General features: G+C 41.3%; 1 long non-coding RNA gene across 2 annotated transcripts in view; it reads left to right on the plus strand.

The window, feature by feature from the left end:
• Positions 1-10,637, plus strand: part of LOC123999338 — a 19,284-nt gene extending 8,647 nt beyond the window's left edge. Inside the window, exons 3-6 of one of the 2 annotated variants that reach the window (XR_006832441.1) lie at positions 1,452-1,571; positions 1,797-2,012; positions 9,723-9,849; positions 9,972-10,637. This is a non-coding gene — a long non-coding RNA (uncharacterized LOC123999338). Of the gene's footprint in view, positions 1-1,451; positions 1,572-1,796; positions 3,017-9,722; positions 9,850-9,971 lie in introns of those variants that run through there. The other variant, XR_006832440.1, reaches the window with a different exon arrangement.
• Positions 10,638-11,461: the final 824 nt, after the last annotated feature.

Genomic DNA, 11,461 nt, shown 5'->3' on the forward strand with positions numbered 1-11,461 from the left:
CAAAATGACCTCCAGCAGGCCACATATGTGCATGTGTCTGCTCAAACAGTCAGAAACAGACTCCATGAGGGTGGTATGAGGGCCCGACGTCCACAGGTGGGGCTTGTGCAACAGCCCAACACCGTGCAGGATGTTTGGCATTTGCCAGAGAACACCAAGATTGGCAAATTCGCCACTGGCGCCCTGTGCTCTTCACATATGAAAGCAGGTTCACACTGAGCACATGTGACAGACGTAACAGTCTGGAGACGCCGTGGAGAACGTTCTGCTGCCTGCAACATCCTCTAGCATGACCGGTTTGGCGGTGGGTCAGTCATGGTGTGGGGTGGCATTTCTTTGGGGGGCCGCACAGCCCTCCATGTGCTCGCCAGAGCTAGCCTGTGTGCCATTAGGTACCGAGATGAGATCCTCAGACCCCTTGTGAGACCATATGCTGGTGTGATTGGCCCTGGGTTCCTCCTAATGCAAGACAATGCTAGACCTCATGTGGCTGGAGTGTGTCAGCAGTTCCTGCAAGGGGAAGGCATTGATGCTATGGACTGGCCCGCCCGTTACCCAGACCTGAATCCAATTGAGCACATCTGGGGACATCATGTTTCGCTCCATCCACCAACGCCACGTTGCACCACAGACTGTCCAGGAGTTGGCGGATGCTTTAGTCCAGGTCTGGGAGGAGATCCCTCAGGAGACCATCCGCCACCTCATCAGGAGCATGCCCAGGCGTTGTAGGGAGGTCATACCCGCACGTGGAGGCCACACACACTACTGAGCCTCATTTTGACTTGTTTTAAGGACATTACATCAAAGTTGGATCAGCCTGTAGTGTGGTTTTCCACTTTAATTTTGAGTGACTCCAAATCCAGACCTCCATGGGTTGATAAATTTGATTTACATTGATCATTTTTGATTATTGTTGATTTTGTTGTCAGCACATTCAACTATGTAAATAAAAAAGTATTTAATAAGAATATTTCATTCATTCAGATCTAGGATGTGTTATTTTAGTGTTCCCTTTATTTTTTTGAGCAGTATATATAACTTTCAATGGTAATTGAGACATATTTTACAATGTAAGGCTGTCAATCAATTGAGCTATTCACCTTCTGAAAACTGCAGACAATTACCTTTGAATATGCGTGGTAAATTCTACACATACTTTAATAGTTATTCCAAAACTGATTTGAGCTATTAGAGAGCAACAGCCAGCAGACCAGGGTTTAAACCAGCAACCCTTGCAGTTATGCAAGCACATCACCTGTGCCATTAAGGCACAAACCTTTTGGCAGAGGCTGAATGAAAGGTTCCAATAACACTGCCAATTACAGACTTTTGCTTTCTCAACAAAAAAAAATCATGCTTTGCATGTGGAAATGTTGAATAATATACCTTTTTTTTAAGAGTGACTGCCCCTAAAAACCAACTAATCCCTTTCATCGCTCCAACGTGTTCAGAGCCGTTTTGAGACTGAAAATCCCGATACGGATTGACCAACTATGGTTTGCATGCTCTTCCGAAGGACCCTATCATGCGGAATAGGTGGTTGGAGTTCGTTGGTCCCCAGTGCAGTGGTGGTGAGTATACCGGTAGCTAGACCATAGACATCTGGTTATGTATGTTTGAAAAGTTGCATTCAAAAATACCTGGCTTGATGAACTAGTAGGCTAATTCCCCAGCCAATCTGATACAACTAGTAGAGTCATTTTGGTTGTGAAGTGCACTAGCAAAAAGCTTTGTCCTTTCTCTAGAAAAAAAATTCAATTTACCACTTGGCTCTCTATTATATCACCCTGTCACAGGCCCTCCCAGCCAACACCACCTCATCAGATTGCCTGTTGCAGTTGTTGGAGAGATGTACAGATGGCAGCAGAACATGCAGCATAGTGAAGACTTGACTTCACTGTGAGCATAACTATGAATGGATCAGTCAGCCACATGTTGGCAAGTATCCGGTTAGACAAACCTGTCATCGACAACAGCTTTCACAGGCTCATCATTTTGTACAAATACAGAAGGTAACCCACTTCATTACTTTGATACATTTATAATAATAATATAATATATGCCATTTAGCAGACGCTTTTATCCAAAGCGACTTACAGTCATGTGTGCATACATTCTACTTATGGGTGGTCCCGGGAATCGAACCCACTACCCTGGCGTTACAAGCGCCATGCTCTACGAAACCCCAGTAGTGAAACATAATGTTTATAAACTGGCATTATTTGATACTTGTAGTGAAACATAATGTATATAAACTGGCATTATTTGTTACTTGTAGTGAAACATAATGTATATAAACTGGCATTATTTGTTACTTGTAGTGAAACATAATGTATATAAACTGGCATTATTTGTTACTTGTAGTGAAACATAATGTTTTTAAACTGGCATTATTTGATACTTGTAGTGAAACATAATGTATATAAACTGGCATTATTTGTTACTTGTAGTGAAACATAATGTATATAAACTGGCATTATTTGATACTTGTAGTGAAACATAATTTATATAAACTGGCATTATTTGTTACTTGTAGTGAAACATAATGTATATAAACTGGCATTATTTGTTACTTGTAGTGAAACATAATGTTTTTAAACTGGCATTATTTGTTACTTGTAGTGAAACATAATGTTTTTAAACTGGCATTATTTGATACTTGTAGTGAAACATAATGTTTTTAAACTGGCATTATTTGTTACTTGTAGTGAAACATAATGTTTTTAAACTGGCATTATTTGTTACTTGTAGTGAAACATAATGTTTTTAAACTGGCATTATTTGTTACTTGTAATGAAACATAATGTTTATAAACTGGCATTATTTGATACTTGTAGTGAAACATAATGTATATAAACTGGCATTATTTGATACTTGTTTTCTACTTCTTAGATGTGTATAATGTGCCTTCAGAATGTATTCATACCCCTTGACTTAATCCACACACTGTATATAGACTTTCTATTGTGTTATTGACTCTACGTTTGTTTATTCCATGTGTAACTCGGTGTTGTTTTTGTCGCAGTGCTTTGCTTTATCTTGGCCAGGTCTCGGTTGTAAATGTGAACTTGTTCTCAACTGGCCTACCTGGTTAAATAAAGGTGAAATAAAATGTTGTGTTACAGCCTGAATTTAAAATTAATAAAAAATTCAAAGCCAATATTATTTTTTGCACACAATACCCCATAATGAATGTCATTTACATACAGTACCAGTCATGTTTGGACACACCTACTCATTCAAGGGATTTTCTTTTTACTATTTTCTACATTGTAGAATAATAGTGAAGACATCAAAACTATGAAATAACACATCATGTACAGTCGTGGCCAAAAGTTGAGAATGACGCAAATATATATTTTCAGTCTGCTGCCTCCGTTTGTATGATGGCAATTTGCATATACTCCAGAATGTTATGAAGAGTGATCCGATTAATTGCAAAGTCCCTCTTTGCCATGCATATGAACTGAATCCCCAAAAACATTTACACTGCATTTCAGCCCTGCCACAAAAGGAGCAGCTGACATGTCAGTGATTCTATCGTTAACACAGGTGTGAGTATTGACGAGGACCAGGCTGGAGATCACTCTGTCATGCTGATTGAGTTTGAATAACAGACTGGAAGCTTCAAAAGGAGGGTGGTGCTTGGAGTCATTGTTCTTCCTCTGTCAACCATGGTCATCTGCAAGGAAACATGTGCCGTCATCATTGCTTTGCACAAAAAGGGCTTCACAGGCAAGGATATTGCTGCCAGTAAGATTGTACCTAAATCAACCATTTATCGGATCATCAAGAACTTCAAGGAGAGCGGTTCAATTGTTGTGTAGAAGGCTTCAGGGCGCCCAAGAAAGTCCAGCAAGCGCCAGGAACATCTCCTAAAGTTGATTCAGCTGCGGGAACGGGGCACCACCAGTACAGAGCTTGCTCAGGAATGTCAGCAGGTAGGTGTGAGTGCATCTGCATGCACAGTGAGGCGAAGACTTTTGGAGGATGGCCTGGTGTCAAGAAGGTCAGCAAAGAAGCCACTTCTCTCCAGGAAAAACATCAGGGACAGACTGATATTCTGCAAAAGTTACAGGGATTGGACTGCTGAGGACTTGGGTAAAGTAATTTTCTCTGATGAATCCTCTTTCCAATTATTTGGGGCATCTGGGGGAAAAAAGCTTGTTCAGAGAAGACGAGGTTAGTGCTACCATCAGTCCTGTGTCATGCCAACAGTAAAGCTCCCTGAGACCATTCATGTGTGTGGTTGCTTCTCAGCCAAGGGAGTGGGCTCACTCACAATTTTGCTTAAGAACACAGCCATGAAAAAGAATGGTACCAACACATCCTCAGAGAGCAAATTCTCCCAACCATCCAGGAACAGTTTGGTGAGGAACAATGCCTTTTCCAGCATGATGGAGCACCTTGCCAAAAGGCAAAAAAGAGAACTAAGTGACTCTGCAAACAAAATAATCCTCAAGAGGTGGGTGGACAAACCCAACCCCACAAATTCTGACAAACTCCAAGCATTGATTATGCAAGAATGGGCTGCCATCAGTCAGGATGTGGCCCAGAAGTTAATTGACAGAATGCCAGGGGGCGGATTGCAGAGGTCTTGAAAAAGAAGGGTCAAAACTGCAAATGTTGACTCTTTGCATCAACTTCATGTAATTGTCAATAAAAGCCTTTGACACTTATAACATGCATGTAATTATACTTCAGTATTCCATAGTAACATCTGACAAATATCTAATGACACTGAGGCAGCAGACTTTGTGAAAATTAATATTTGTCATTCTCAACTTTTGGCCACGACTGTAGTAGCCAAAAAAGTGTTAAACAAATCCAAAATATATTTGTGATTCTTTAAAGTAGTCACCCTTTGCCTTGATGACAGCTTTGCACTCTCTTGGCATTCCTACACATTCCTGCAATTTCTTGGCATTCGTAACTTCTCCGCTATGCAATCCAGTTTCTGAGCTGGTCACGGGTGCACCTCAGCCACGCTCGAGATCCTAAACGATATCATAAGCGCCATTGATAAAAGACAGTACTGTGCAGCCGTCCTCATCGACCTGGCCAAGGCTTTCGACTCTGTTATCACCGTATTTTTATCGGCAGACTCAACAGCCTTGGTTTCTCTAATGACTGCCTCGCCTGGTTCACCAACTACTTCTCAGATAGAGTTCAGTTTGTCAAATCGGAGGGCCTGTTGTCCAGACCTCTGGCAGTCTCTATTGGTGTGCCACTGGGTTCAATTCTCAGGCCGACTCTTTTCTCTGTATAGATCAATGATATCGCTCTTGCTGCGGGTGATTCTTTGATCCACCTCTACGTAAACAACACCATTCTGTAAACATCTGGCCCTTCTTTGGACACTGTGTCTGGCTAGAATGTAAACTCTCCTTCCAGACTCACATTAAGCATCTCCAATCCAAAATGAAATCTAGAATTGGCTTCCTATTTCGCAACAAAGCATCCTTCACTCATGCTGCCAAACATACCCTCGTAAAACTGACTATCCCACCGATCCTTGACTTCGGCGATGTCATTTACAAAATAGCAAAAACCACTGAAGTTGGAGACTTATCTCCCTCACCTAACTTTAAGCGTCAGCTGTCAGAGCAGCTTACCGATCGCTGCAGCTGTACACAGCCCATCCAACCAACTACCTACCTCATCCCCATTTTTGTTTTTCTGCTCTTTTGCACACTAATATTTCTACTTGCACATCCTCATCTGCACATCTATCACTCCAGTGTAAATTGCTAAATTGTAACTACTTCACCACTATTGGCCTATTTATTGCCTTACCTCCTTAATTTGCAAACACTCTAAACAGAGTTTTTTATATTGTGTTATTGACTGTAAGTTTGTTTATCTCATGTGTAACTTGGTGTTGTTTTTGTCGCGTTGCTCTGCTTTATCTTGGCCAGGTCGCAGTTGTAAAGGAGAACTTGTTCTCAACTGGCCTACCTGGTTAAATAAAGGTGAAATGTTTTTTTTTTATTCTCTCAACCTGCTTCACCTGGAATGCTTTTCCAACAGTCTTGAAGGACATATGCTGAGCAGTTGTTGGCTGCCTTTCCTTCACTCTGGTTCCAAACCATCACAGTTGGGTTGAGATCGGGTGATTGGAGTCCAGGTCATCTGATGCCGCGCTCCATTACTCTCCTTGGTCAAATTGCCCCTACACAGCCTGGATGTGTGTTGGGTCATTGTTCTGTTGAAAAATAAATTATAGTCCCACTAAGCGCAAACTTGATGGGATGGCGTTTCGCTGCAGAATGCTGTGGTAGCCATGCTGGTTAAGTGTGCCTTGAATTTTAAATAAATCACTGACTGTGTTACCAGCAAAGCACCATCACACCACCACCTCCATACTTCACGGTGGGAACCACACATGCGGAGATCATCCGTTCTCCATCTCACAAAGACATGGCGGTTGAAACAAAAAATCAGACCAAAGAGCACATTTCCACCTGTCTAATTAATGTCCATTGCTCGTGTTTCTTGGCCCAAGCAAGTCTCTTCGTCTTATTGGTGTGCTTTATTAGTTGTTTCTTTGCAGCAATTTGACCATGTAGGTCTGATTTTACAGTCTCCTCTGAACAGTTGATGTTGAGAGGTGTCTGTTTCTTGAACTCTGAAGCATTTATTTTGGCTGCAATTTCTGAGGCTGGTAACTAATGAATTTATCCTCTGGGTCTTCCTTTCTAGTGGCGGTCCTCATGAGAGCCAGTTTCATCATAGCACTTGATGGTTTCTGTGACTGCACTTGAAGAAACTTTCAAAGTTCTTAATGTTCCGGATCGACTGACCTTCATGTCTTAAAGTAATGATGGACTGTCATTTCTCTTTTCTTATTTGAGCTGCTGTTGCCATAATATGGACTTGGTCTTTTACTAAATAGGGCTATCTTCTGTATTCCAAATACAACGCTATTTCTCTGTAAACAAATTAACAGACTTACAGCATGCTTATAGAGAAGGGCACCCAACATGTACTGCACTGGCACAAATGACTGACTGATTAAAATACATTGATAAGAAGATTGTGGGAGCTGTACTGTTAGATTTCAGTGCAGCCTTTGACATTATTGACCATAACCTGTTGTTGAAAAAACGTATGTGTTATGGCTTTTCAACCTCTGCGACATCGTGGATTCAGAGCTATATAATAGAACTCGAAGGGTTTTCTTTAATGGAAACTTCTCTGTCAAACATATAAAGAATGTCTTCCACAATAACTGCCCTAAATGTATGAAATAAGGAATAAGAGTACTCAATCTAGAGCCAAATATATATATAATAAAGTTACCAGAATGCAACTGTATACTTGATATTACTCAGCTAGATATCCCTAGGGAGATATAGCATTGAAGCCACTTTGCATTAGCTAACTCAATTACTCATCTTTTACAGAAACATGAAAATTATATGATAAATATTTATCTTGTGTTAATAAACAAATGTACTTACAGACATTGCATCATACGAAATTTATAAAGATGGATTGTAACTACCCTCATGCACATCTTTACTTCTGAAACTGCTTCCTGTCACATGACACAAACAGGTAAATTCTAGCCTGCTGAACTTATACTGCCACTAGGGGGTGCTAAATAACTAACATGTTCAGAACACCCACTGAGTCAATGATGGCTCCAAAAGCCTTTTGAAGTGGGTCTGTGGACTTTTCCATGTGATTATTAAAGTCACCAAAAATTAGAATATTATCTGCCATGACTACAAGGTCCAATAGGAATGCAGGGAACTTAGTGAGGAACGCTGTATATGGCCCAGAAGGCCTGTAACAGTAGCTATAAAAAGTGATTGAGTAGGCTTGGATAGATTTCATGACTAGAAGTTCAAAAGACAAACGTAGTCATTTTTTTGCGTAAATTTAAATTTGGCATCGTAAATGTTAGCAATACATCCGCCTTTGCGGGATGCGCGGGGGATATGGTCACCAGTGTAATCAGGAGGAGAGGCCTCATTTAATACAGTAAATTCATCAGGCTTAAGCCATGTTTCAGTCAGGCCAATCACATCAAGATTATGATCAGTGATTAGTTCATTGACTATAACTGCCTTGGAAGTGAGGGATCTAACATTAAGTAGCCCTATTTTGAGATGTGAGATATCACGATCTCTTTCAATAATGACAGGAATGGAGGAGGTCTTTAGTTCAGTGAGATTGCTAAGGTGAACACCGCCATGTTTAGTTTTGCCCAACCTAGGTCGAGGCACAGACACGGACTCAGTGGGGATAGCGGAGCTGACTACACTGACTGTGCTAGTGGCAGTCTCCACTAAGCTGGCAGGCTGCACCCTATCTCTATTTGGCCTTGTGTTCTAATTAACCTTTCAGCAGGACAATCATCTAATCTCAGTGTCTGTTGGAAAGCAGACTGAACCAGGTTTTCCTCTAGGATTTTGCCTGTACTTAGCTCTATTCCATTTATTTTTATCCCCTAGAAAATCCCTAGTCCTTTCCAATGACAAGCATATCCAAAACATGATGCAGCCTCCACTATGCTTGGAAATATGAAGAGTGGTACTCCGTGATGTGGTGTGTTCGATTTGCCCCAAACATAACACTTTGTATTCAGGACAAAGTTAATTATTTTGCAGTTTTACCTTAGTGCCTTATTGCAAACAGGATGCATGTTTTGGAATCATTTTATTCCGCACAGGCTTCCTTCTTTTCACTTTGTCATTTAGGTTAGTATTGTGGAGTAACTACAATGTTGTTAATCTATCCTCAATGTTCTCCCATCACGGCTATTAAACTTGGTAACTGATTTAAAGTCACCATTGGCCTCATGGTGAAATCCCTGAGCGGTTTCTGTTCTCTCCAGCGACTTAGTTATGAAGGACGCCTGTATCATTGTGACTTGTATCAATACAACATCCAAAGTGTAATTAATAACTTAACCATGATCAAAGGGACATTCAATGTCTGCTTTTTAAACTTTTACCCATCTACCAATAGGTGCCCTTCTTTGCGAGGCATTGGAAAACCTCCCTGGCCTTTGTGGTTGAATCTGTGTTTAAAATTCACTGCTCGACTGAGGGACCTGTGGGGTAAAGAGATGAGTCCTTCAAAGATCATGTTAAACACTATTATTGCCCACAGAGTGAGTCCATGCAACTTATTATGTGACTTGTTAAGCACATTTTTATTTCAGAACTTATTTAGGCTTGCCTTAACAAAGGAGTTGAATACTTATTGACTGAGGACATTTCAGCTTTTCATTTTTAATTTGTTAAAATGTCTCAACATAATTCCACTTTGACATTATAGGGTACTGTGTGTAGTCCAGTGACACAAAATATAAATCTAACACATGTTAAATTCAAGCTGTAACGCAACAATGTGTACAAAGTCCAGGGGTGTGAATACTTTCTGAAGGCACTGTAATGGCCAGGTCATAATCTAGCCTGGAAGAACCTAGCCTGGAAGAACCTAGCCTGATCCCTGTGTTCTCTATTCTATTTCACATTACATTTTAAGATATCTGAAATTAAATAGAAAGGTGAACACAGCGATCAGGTTGGTTTCACCAGGCTAATCATAACCACCATTGATAATGTAGTGTGTGTGTGTGTGTGTGTGTGTGTGTGTGTGTGTGTGTGTGTGTGTGTGTGTGTGTGTGTGTGTGTGTGTGTGTGTGTGTGTGTGTGTGTGTGTGTGTGTGTGTGTGTGTGTGTGTGTGTGTGTGACCAACCAACCAGTATCTTTGATGGGGGGCCAGGAGCTGATCTATGCTGCTATTCCCATCAATGGGGCTCTGGCAAAGACCCCACCTTCAGCCTCACCTCTTGCCTACTCACCAATGGTCATCGATGAGAACAGAATTAGGTAGGTTTAGTCTGACCTGTTCAAATTTCAACATAGTACCTGTTTGTGTGTCAGATAGGATAGGTCATAACTGCCTTTGGTAATAGAACAGTGACTGTGTGTGTGTGTGTATGCATTCACAGAAACATGTATAGAGCCAGCACATGGAGACAGACGGGCTTGATACTGATGTCTCTGAATGGAGAAAGACCTGGTACTCTGACAGACAGTTACTGATGTCTCTGAATGGAGAGAGACCTGGTACTCTGACAGACAGTTACTGATGTCTCTGAATGGAGAGAGACCTGGTACTCTGACAGACAGTTACTGATGTCTCTGAATGGAGAGAGACCTGGTACTCGGCATTAAAATTTTGCTAGACAACTTATACCTGTATTGTCTTTTTTTATTATTAAATGTATCAGTCAGTATGAGGAGTGGGAAATCCTGTGTATTTTCACCAGGATCAGGGAACTCTTGTTGTATACAGGAAGGTATGACCACTGACATGTTTGATAAGGTATCTCCATTATCACCAGACAGGAAGGTATGACGACTATGACATGTTACCATGGTATCCCCATTATCACCAGACAAAATACGTATAGGCACAGTATCCGTATCGGCTGGGAATGACAATGAAAGGTGCACATAGTTAATATTAGCAGAACACCTCTTCTATGGTATTATGTAAAGGGCTGTTTATTCTACATGGACCTTTATTAAAACACTTAGTTTAGAATATCTACATAAATTCAGTAACTGCATTCTTCTCATTTTACTGTAAGCTACTGACCAATTCAAAACTTCCTCCGGCATCTCACCATACATCCGCCTGTAGTTATTGAACTCAACCTGCAGGAGGTTTGTTTGTTGTGGTTGCGTGGGGAGGAGCAAGCCAACTCACATTTTCTTTCTGTCAGGGGGGGGGACAGCTGCAGACAAGGTTCTGACAGATGGGTGTGTCTTGGTGGTGGCAAGGACACACCCAAGAAACACCCACATCAAACCACACCCACAAGCCAACTCAGGTTTTCTTTCTGTCAGGGCCTCCAGTATTTCCTGAGGAGCAAGCCAACTCACGTTTTCTTTCTGTCAGGGCCTCCAGTATTTCCTGAGGAGCAAGCCAACTCACGTTTGCTTTCTGTCAGGGCCTCCAGTACTTCTTGAGGAGCAAGCCAACTCACGTTTTGCTTTCTGTCAGGGCCTCCAGTATTTCTTGAGGAGCAAGCCAGAGAACGAAGCCAAATCAGCGGGGGCCATTTCCCTTTAACAGAAAATCACCTTCCGGTGTGAAAACCATGTCAATTAAAACAAAATAGTACTTCTTGAGGAAGCCTCCAACTCACGTTTCTTTCTGTCAGGGCCTCCAGTATTTCCTGAGGAGCAAGCCAACTCACGTTTGCTTTCTGTCAGGGCCTCCAGTACTTTTCCTGAAAAACAAAATATGATGTTTTAAGTGAGAAGTAAGCATTGTTCTGAAGCTGAAAAATAAAGGAGATTGACATTAACACCACAATGCCTACTCCAGTTGACCTTCTACAGCAGCTATGTTGGTCTATTGTATTTCAAACAAAGTGTATTCAGTTTGCTTAGAATTCTAACCTTCTCAAACAGCCTAATTTATACTCTT

This window comes from Oncorhynchus gorbuscha, linkage group LG16 (genome assembly GCF_021184085.1).
Source record: "Oncorhynchus gorbuscha isolate QuinsamMale2020 ecotype Even-year linkage group LG16, OgorEven_v1.0, whole genome shotgun sequence".
In the NCBI taxonomy this organism is placed as follows: Eukaryota; Metazoa; Chordata; class Actinopteri; order Salmoniformes; family Salmonidae; genus Oncorhynchus; species Oncorhynchus gorbuscha.